This window comes from Ictidomys tridecemlineatus, chromosome X (assembly GCF_052094955.1).
Source record: "Ictidomys tridecemlineatus isolate mIctTri1 chromosome X, mIctTri1.hap1, whole genome shotgun sequence".
NCBI lineage: Eukaryota > Metazoa > Chordata > Mammalia > Rodentia > Sciuridae > Ictidomys > Ictidomys tridecemlineatus.
Window position 1 is genome coordinate 37292107 of NC_135493.1, and position 9924 is coordinate 37302030.

A 9924-nucleotide genomic window follows, 5' to 3' on the forward strand; every position below is an offset into this window, starting at 1 on the left:
AATTGAAGAAATGAGTCAAGGTCCCCTTACAAGAAGCCAGGGGCTGGGGGAGGAGTTAAGGTCATACAATGTCCTCCTACAACATGGAGGGCAGGATGGGGTGGAACGGAATCTAAACTAAACAAACAGAAACCCATCCCCCAAAACCTTGTGGAAGTGCTGTGACAGAGGTGCTACAAGGAGCTGAGGGTGCAGAGGAGGGGCAGTGTAACTGCTGGAATGGGGTGATGAAGGCTGCTACATATTGGAGTTAGTATAATAAAGTATTAATGATGAAGAATGAGCTAAGAATTACCCTGCCTAGAATAAATCCTTATTTTAATGGTCCCCTTCAAGCACAGACTTCTCAGAGGAGGTGAAACTTGAGCTGAGACTTAAACAACAAGTTGGAGTTTGTTAGAAAAAGGGGGAGAACAAGGGCATTTCAGCCAGAAAGACAAAGACAAAGAGGTATGATCCAGGCCCAATATGTCTGCAGATCAGAAAGGCCTCCAGTGAGGTAGGGGAGCCTTAGCTGTGGAGTGCAGGGGAGTGAGTAGAAGGAAAGGTTAACCAGGATTCATTCACTTGACAGATATGCAACACACACTCTGTTCCAGGTACTGTAGTAGACTCTCAGGAGTAAGTAAACATGTCCCCTCACCTCCCAGAGCTCCAAGTCTAGCTAAGGTAGATGGTAATTATGACACAGCATGTCCAGTGCTAGGATGTGAGGAAGCATAGGCAGAGGAATCACCTGATTCACTCTCAGAGACATTTGGAGAGCCCTCCCAGAGGAAGTAACATCTTAACTGAGGCCTAAAGTTAGCTGGAGGGAGGAAGAATGTTGTAGGTGAGAGGAAAATAACATGTGAAGGGCCTGAAAAAAGTGCTATGCTCTTGAGCAACTAAACAATGTGGCTCAAGTGTGGAGTGTGATAGAGGGAAGGTGAAAAGTGATGTTGGAGAGGCAGACAGAGGCCAGACCACGTGGGGCCTATAAGGCACAATTAAGTTTTCAATTAGCAATAATCGCACCTCGGATAAACCTCATTGGCTATGATACTGCCACTGCGCAAAGCTCTATAAGGCACAATTAAGAAATTTGAATTTCCCTCTGAACAGCACCCGGGGTCATTAAAGAGTTTGAAGCAGCTAGGCACAGTGGTGCACGCCTGTAATCCTAAAGGCTTGGGAGGCTGAGGCAGGAGGATTGAACCATGCATTCAAAGTCAGCCTCAACAACTTAGCAAGGTGCTAAGCAACTTACTTAGACCCTGTCTCAAAATAAAAAAAATAATAAAAGAGCTGGGGTCATGGCCCAGAGGTTAAGCACGCCTGAATTCAATCCCCAGTACCAAAAAGAGGAAAACAAGTTTGAAGCAGAAGAGTGAGATGAGCTGATAAAAGTTGTAGATAGGCCACTCTTACTGTTGCCATGTGAAGACAGAGCCACAGGAAACCCGAGAGCCAGAGACAAGGTGTGCACTAGGGGCTGATGTTATGAACCAGGTGAGAAATTAATGAAGCTTGGACAAGGATTGTGGTGGCATAGATGGGAAGAAGGTTATAAGCTCAAGAGACTTTCAGAAGGTGGCATCAACAGTGCTTGGTGAAGGATTAAATCTGTGGGAGGATGAGGAAGAAAAGGTTTATCTCTGGCAGAGGGAAGTGAGTCAGAGAATAGGAAGAACTCTGGGCTGGGAAGAACTGAGGGCCACTGGTATACTTTGGGCATCCTGCTGGGCAGTGGCAGGCTTTCACTTTTCCTGACCCTTCTACCACCTCCATTATTGTGCTGTTTCTGAGTATAACAGGCTTTGGCTGCCTATGCTTCATCCTGACTGAAAGTCCCAGGCCCAGTAGGAGGAACTACCAATTGCTGAATCTCCCCCATTATGTGACAGGCACTGTGCTCAGCACTCACTCAACATACTTTACCAGAATAACCATTAACAAACTACAGCAGAGTGGTTGAAGATAGGAAACTAGGGCCCAGAGAGGTGAAGTGACCTGGAAGTAATCACACAGCCAGAAAATGATAGCCTGGTAATCTTTCCATTAAACTGACTTGCCTCTTTATAAAAGTTTGTATTTAAAATGGCTTTCCTGGGGCTGGGGTTGTGGCTTAGTGGTGGAGCACTTGCCTAGTATGTGTGAGGCCCTAGGTTCTATTCTCAGCACCACATACAAGTAAATAAAATAAAGGTCTATAGACAACTAAAAAAAAAATATATGAATACACAACCAATGAACTCCACAGCATGTACAACCACAAGAATGGAATCCTAATCAGAATAAATTACACTCCATATATTATAATAGGCCAAAATATACTCCACTTTCATGTGTATCTAAAAAGAATTTTTTTAAAAAATGGCTTAATACAAAGTCCTAATGCTGTGGATTTACCATCTTCTGTACCTAGAATGGCAAAGAATTTACAAGTAGATTTGAGGTTTCCAGATCTGAAAAGGTAGATCACACAAAGCATGGTCAAAGCAACAAGGAAGTTGTGGGTGTTAAAGGTAAATGAATGGTACTAAGAATAGGGCCCTTTATCACTAGAACAAGCCTGGTGCTGATTGATTAAAGACAAAAACAAAGAAGTGTCTCAAGGCATCAGCAGGAAGGAACTCAAAAACATGAGTCTCCAAGGACTTGGAGAAATCATTTAATCTGGCATCAATCATTCTTTTTTTTTTTTTAGTACTGGTGATTGAACCCAGGAATACTTGACCACTGAGCCACATCCCCAGCCTTTTTGTTTTGTGGTTTTTATTTTATTTATTTATTTATTTTTGAGACAGGGTCTTGCTAAGTTGCTCAGGGCCTCACTAAATTGCTGAGGCTAGCCTTTGAATTTGTGATCCTCCTGCCTCAGCCTCCTGAGCCACTGGGATTACAAGCATGCACCACCAAGCCTGGACCTGGGCATCATTCTTGATGTGCTCTTTTTTTCCATTTTAATAAATTTTGCTTATTTTAAAAATGTGGACTGTTCTAGAGTTCTCACCAAAAAAAAAATGATAGGCAGAGATGACTCATGCATTAATTAGCTTGACTTAACTACTCCATGATGTATACATATTTCAAAACCTCATACTGTATACCATAAATATATGATTTGTGTTTTTCAATTAAAATTTGTTTTAAAATGTGAGCCGGAGCATCAAAGGACATAATCAACAGACTGAACACAAAACTTGTAGAATAGCAGAAAATACTGAGAAAATATATATTTTATAAAGGATTACTATCTGGAATACATAAAGAATTGCTGTAACCCAACAGCAAGAAAATGAATAACTTGATTTTAAATGGGCAAATTACTTGAATAGGCAAAGGTATACAAATGTCCACTAAGTATAGGTAAAGATGCTCAACAGCAGTAATCATTAAGGAAATACAAATCAAAATCACAATGAGATATCACCTCACTCCCATAAATAAGTTTATCATTAAAAAAAACAAGTGTTGCAAGCATATAGAGACATTAAAACTCTTGTGCACTGGTGGCAAGAATATAAATAAAATGGTGAAGCCATTATGGAAAACAATATGGTGGTTTCTGAAAAAAATTAAAAATAGAGTTATCATATACCTACTTCTGAGTATATATAAAAAAATGAAAGTGGGATTTCAAGGATATATTTTCACAACTGTGTTCTTTGCATTCACAATAGCCATGAGGTAGAAGCAACCCATCACCATCAACAGATGAATGGATAAACAAAATGTGATACATAAGTACAATGGACTATTATGTAGCCGCCTTAATAAGGGAAGGAATTCTGACACATGGATGAACCTTAAGGACATTATACTAAGTGAAATAAACCCATCACAAAAATTTAAATACTTAATAATTCCACATATATGAAGTATTTGCTGTAATCAAATTCACAGAAAGAGAAAGTAAAATGGTAATTACTGGAAACCAAGGGAAGGGAGAAATGAAGAATTGCTGAATGATTTAGAGTTTGAATTAGACAAGATAATAAGGTTCTGGAGATCTAAAATATGTGAACATATTTCACACTGCTGAACTGTACACTTAAAGATGGCTAAGATAGTAAATTTTGTGCTACATGCATTTGATCACAATTCTATCTTCAAAAGTCTTTTTTAAAAAAATGTGGTTGGGATCAATGTTTATGGGAGTTCCTTCTCTCTCCAGAAAATCTTAGCTCCCCCCACCCCAAGTTTTCCAGAGCACTCCTCCTAAGCCTCCACCAGAAAACTTTTCTCAGGCAATGGGAAGAATGGGAAGGATTCTCTCTGACCAGGCTCCATGAAGACCCCTTTCTGTCTCCCCAGTCTGAGGAGTCCTCCCTCCTTAGCCCAGTGGATAGTCTTAGTCAATTTTGCATGTGTTCATGGAATGTATGTTCTCAGAGGTACTGGACGAGGGCTGTCAAGGAGAAGGAGAAAGGTGTGGACAGCTTGTTCCAGCTCTGTAAGTTATAAGGAGCTCTCTGCTTGTCCGGCAATGGCATAACTTTGTAGATTTCAGGCAAGCCTGTGCTTCCTCTGAAACGTTCTTTCACTGCAGGCAGAAAAACACAGTAAACCGCGATCCAAAAAAAACCTGTCCACCCGTGAATGGCGCTTTGTAAGCAGGTTAATGTATAACACTTTAGAAAGCTGGGCAGGGAGCATGTTTGCTTTTCCAACAGGAACCACATCAGGGGTGTCAGATGCCAATAATCCCAGGATTCCGTGGTCACAGGCTTTGAATCTGCAGCCAAACTTTGGCATCCAGACGTGGAGGCCAGTGATTTCCAACCTTTTACCACCAAGGATCCCTTTTATTATTTTTCCCCCTGTGGGCCCCATGTTTGGAAAGATTTGTATCTAGCAAAGCTACATTTATTATGGAATAATTCATTTCCCCAATTTTTTATTCATTCAGAGCTTCTAATCCACATGAGATAACCACACCAAACTAATATAATTTCAGTCAAAAGTAAAGAAATATGATATTGTACTTAGTTCTCTGTGGCTTTGTCTTGGCTGAGTTCACAATTGCTATTAGGCTTTTTTAACATTGAAAAATAGTTTAATGACACCAGTTACTACCTTCAGAGACCCCAGACTGAGAACTGCCAGTACAAAGCAGTGAAACATTGATAGGATGACCATCAGTTTAAGAAGCTCCAAAGTCCACAAACCACAAATAGAACAAAATCTGTTCAGTAAGACCTGCTTTAATTCACTAAATTTTCCCTAGGTTGAGATTGCTTTTCCATGTAAAGGGAATGATGAAAGAGATTGTTTCCAAAGTAAAAATAATACTTGTTTATCAAGCACCCATTAGGTACCTGGTATTGCAACAGATCAAGTCCCAGATATATGGATCTGCCTCCCCCTAGGACCTGACGCTTCCCAGACCTAATGCATTCTCCTTCTAGATCATGGATCTTAAGTCAGAAGGTATCATAGAGGCTCATCTAATCCAAGCACTCCTTACCACTCTGAATACAAATGGGGGTCAATTATTTTCTGTATGTCTGCATACCAACGACCAGTGCAGTGCAGTACCCAGCATCAGCAAATGCCAGTAGAATTAATGACATTAACCTCTAGGCTTGATGAATAGTTCAATTGCTCAGAATTTTCTAGAAGTTAGACTGTGAGCTTCTTAGGAAAGAGAGTCATAATCAATTAACTGTTTCCATTGCCTGGCACAATGTGGTCACTCAACGAATGCCTGAGTGAACAAAGGAATGGATAGATTCCATTTTCAAAGAGCTGGTACCCTGAGGCTGAACACTCAGTTATTACAGGCACACAGGTCAAGGGACACAGATATAACTTATTCCTCACCATTTATTTTTGTGAGTTGTCACTGAGTCCCCTTCTGTCTTTGGCTAATAGTTACCCACCACATCCCCTTCTTTGAGACTCAGAATAACTCCCCTCTCTCCCACATCTCGTCACCCTCAACCTTTCCATTGTTTGCATACATAAACCCACACACACTCATCTGATAAAAGAACATGGGTCAGAACCCTGGCACCCCATTTTGGAAAGATTGCTGACCCTTGCTCTAAAAGAAGCTCAGAAAGGACAGAAAATGAGTACAGCCTAGACATGTCTCTCCCTGTGGTGTCAGTGGGTGTAATTTAAGCAGAGGCATTCCTGCAGTTGTTACACCCAGGCAAGTGTGGGGAATGAAACAGTTGTCTGTGACTGATTTAAACTGTGGTTTTTTGACAACTGTGCCCTGGATTGAAGTGTCCCATCTGTTAATTTTAGTGTCCAAGGGAGCTGTGAACATGAGCTCCAATAGCAGCAGCTTCAATTCTGTGGGGGTCCTTGACAACTCAGGAAAAGTTTCTATCCCCAAACCAAATTGAGCATTTTTTCTACATCTAAGTGCTGTTTAATCAATACAGTTATTTCTGGAAGGCTCCTGCAGGGCAGGAACAAGGTGGGCAGAAGATGAGGGAATAGAAAGAGAATGGGGGGTCTCTTTTCAAACATTTATGAAATAAGTAAGACTATTCTTATGCAAAGGTCACCAAAAGGCCCTCTTCTCAAATTTCCACCCTTACCCCCATCTTCACCCCATCCCCATCCCCCCATCTCTAAGCTAAAGTCCCATGACTGCCTCTGTTTCTAGCAAAGGCATTGAAGGCTCCCATTCATATTTCAATATTATTAAGATATTATCAACCACTAACATCTACTGTGATTTTATCATGTTTGTGCTCAGGAACATAAGTGAAAATGGTAGGATTTGGATAGAATAAGAAAAGGGGATTAATAGTGAGACAAAAAGATATTTCTTAGGAAATGTGGTACTGTGTGAGATTCTGCCAGTGACAGAGGTGAGGACTATGTGCCAAAGGGCATAATGGAGGTAATGAAATCCAAGGAGACGAGAGAGCAAAATGTGGAGGTGAAGTACCCAAGGTACACAGTTTCATGATAAGTGGACCCTTACTTGCCATTTCCATTCCAGAGGAACTTGACAAGAAAGAAGTTTCAATTATATTATCCACCCCCAGTGGCAGCCTTCCCAGCTGCCCAGTCAACTAATCCATGACTGTCTTTATGGCTATATTTGGCTAGGCAGGCTCCTGTGTCTCCACATACCAGTTTGTAGAACTCACGTAAACTCTTAACTCCAGATTTAGGTTCTACCCATTCTGATCTTCCATTATTTGCCAACATGAACTCTGAAGTCAGATTCCACCCATCCTCGTTACTCTTCTTCTGTAGGACCCATACAAACACACATCCCGTTTCCACCTAATGCAAGACCTTCAACTCTAAAGATCTCTTTTCCCCATGCCTCAAATGCTTGCTTTCTCTCAAAACCTTATTATCCTTCCAGGCTTAGCTCAAGTGTCACCTGTTCCACAAAGAAGTTTCCCTTGCAACCCTTAAGAGGAAACTTACAAAGTCTGGTTAAATTGTCCCACTTATCTTAGTAGGGTTTGTGGATGCCTTATCCCTGTGAGTGTCCATGCTTTTCTGGATGGGGTGTCTCAGGATTTGAAGCTTCTGGAGAGTGAAAAATGGAAGGAAGGAAGGAAGGAAGGAAGGAAGGAAGGAAGGAAGGAAATTAATGTAAGAATGTCTCCATACCCCAAACTTTGTTCCAGCTAATCATTGCACAATGGCACAATGAAATTGGCCAGGCCTTGTCATGAGAAAACTTAATTTGAATCTCAACTCTGCTTCTGAGAGATCTATTTTATAGTATGAAGACTAGGCAAGACAATATGCAAGAAGCATATTGCACATGATAGGTGCTTGATCAAAAGGACATTAATCAGAAGTGCTAAGGAAGCACTTATTTGCTGTGTGTGTGGAACATCAGTTTCTTTGGAGAACTGTGCATATGTTCTTTCTCTGAACCTGTCCCTCCAAGTGCTTTCCAGCAGTCCAAACTGCCCATCACTCTTGTAACCCTTTTCCTTTGTTCTTTACTTAAATGATCCAAGATTTAGCCTAACCTCAGGGTGGGAGCAGACCTCCTGTGTACTTTAAAGCAGTTATCAGGTCTGCAGTCTCTGGGCTTTGGTTTTGTCATTGCCTGGTAAGTCTACTGTGTACCACTACTTTTTCTCACACCCATTCCTTATCTACTTCTTCTTTTCACTCATCTTAACAAATCCAGGCTGAAACTTACAGGCCTAATTCAATATCCTCATCTTATGAATCCTATCCCCATGCCCTATCATTTTTAATATATCCCACACATATTGATACTTGATTATACTATAAACAGTTGTACAAAATGGAAATCATTTCTCTTTGTCTTGTTTACCCCAAGCAGAATGGAAGCAATCTGAGAGCTAGGGTAATCATGTCTCTCTTTTTTGTATTCTTGAATTCCTTTGAAAAACAAGCTTTATGCTAGGTACTGGAGCTATGGAGATGAACTTGACATAGACCTCATCCTCAAAATGAGAAAAACATCTCAAAGATTTGAAAGGACTGCTATGCCATTTGAGGTAGCTGGCCAGGGGAAGATATTCAATATGTAGTAAAGGGCATGTGGAAAAGCCCAAGGAAAGGAAAAGTCATGCCATGTTCTGGGATGATTAAAAGCTATGTAATATGGCTGGGTGACTAAGTGGTAGAGCACTTGCCTGGCATGTGTAAGGCACTGGGTTCGGTTCTCAGCACCACATAAAATAAATAAATAAATAAATAAATAAATAAATAAATATCCATCAACATCTAATTTTTTTCTAAAGCTATGTAATACAGTGTAGGCTTTGGTCACACAGTAGAAAATAAGGCTGAGGGTGAAGTGAAGTTACCTCTGAAGTGCTTAGAAATAATGGAAAACCCAAAGAGGTTCCTCTATCAAAGCAGTTATCACATTCTATATCAATTATTTGTCAACTTGTCAGTTGACTAAAGCCGTGGTTCTCAACTGGGGGTGTTTTGCCACCCATTGCATCTGGTCATATGTGTGGAAATTTTGGGTCGTCATGACTTGGATAATGCTAATGTGTTCTAGTTGGCAGGGGCCAGGGATATTGCTAAACATTGAACAAGCATAGAACAGTCCCCCTACAACAGAGTTATCTAGTCCTTTATGATATGTCAATTGTATTGAGGTTGAGAAACATGTCCTACAAGAACGTTATATGATTCTTGAGGGCAGAAACTGTCTCTAGCTCCAAGACCCACCAAGGTCCTTAGACATCATGAGTAATTGGGAGCTTAATAAATAATAAATGAATGAAAAGCTGACTGATGCAAGATCCTTTTCTGGGAAAATTATGTATCTGAGTAGATACTCCTCTACTTAGTTCCTCTTTTCCCCCAACACACATTCCCTGTTATCTCTGACTCCACCTATTAGAACATAATGCTATATGAGGATAGAGATTCTTTCTTTTTCCTTGTCCTCTCCCCAGCAGCTGGATGAATAGTTGGCAAATGTTAGGTGTTCATAAATGTTCATTGAATGAGTAAATGGTAGACTTCATGGTTGGGCCTAGGGATAGAGGACAGAGAAAGTCAGGGCTTGAAGTGAGCTGTTAAGATGCGGAAGCTAGAGACTGGTAGCATACCTTGGCATGGATTTCTTTTTTTTTTTTTTAATACCTTTATGTTATTTATTTATCTTTATGTGGTGCTGAGGATCGAACCTAGGACCTCGCACATGTGAGGTGAGTACTCTATCCCTTGAGCCACAACCCCAGCCCTCTTATTTATTTTTTAAGTTGTCAATGGACCTTTATTTATTTATACGCAATGCTGAGAATCAAAGCCAGTGCCTCACACATGCTAGACAAGCACTCTACCACTGAGCTCCAACCCCAGGCCCTGGCATGGATTTCTTTGAGTTTATTCTATTTGAGGTTTACTCGGCTTCTTGAATTTGTAGGTTTATATCTTGACAAATTTGATGGTCTTTTAAGCTAGATTTTCTTCAAATATATTTTTGTACTCTTTAATCTTTCCTTCCAT

The 9924-nt window shown here is 40.6% G+C and overlaps 1 pseudogene; it reads right to left on the reverse strand.

Annotated features, from left to right (window-relative positions):
- Nucleotides 1–985: 985 nt before the first annotated feature.
- Nucleotides 986–1062, reverse strand: LOC120891248 (U4 spliceosomal RNA; annotated as a pseudogene).
- Between the last annotated feature and the right edge of the window lie 8862 nt (nt 1063–9924).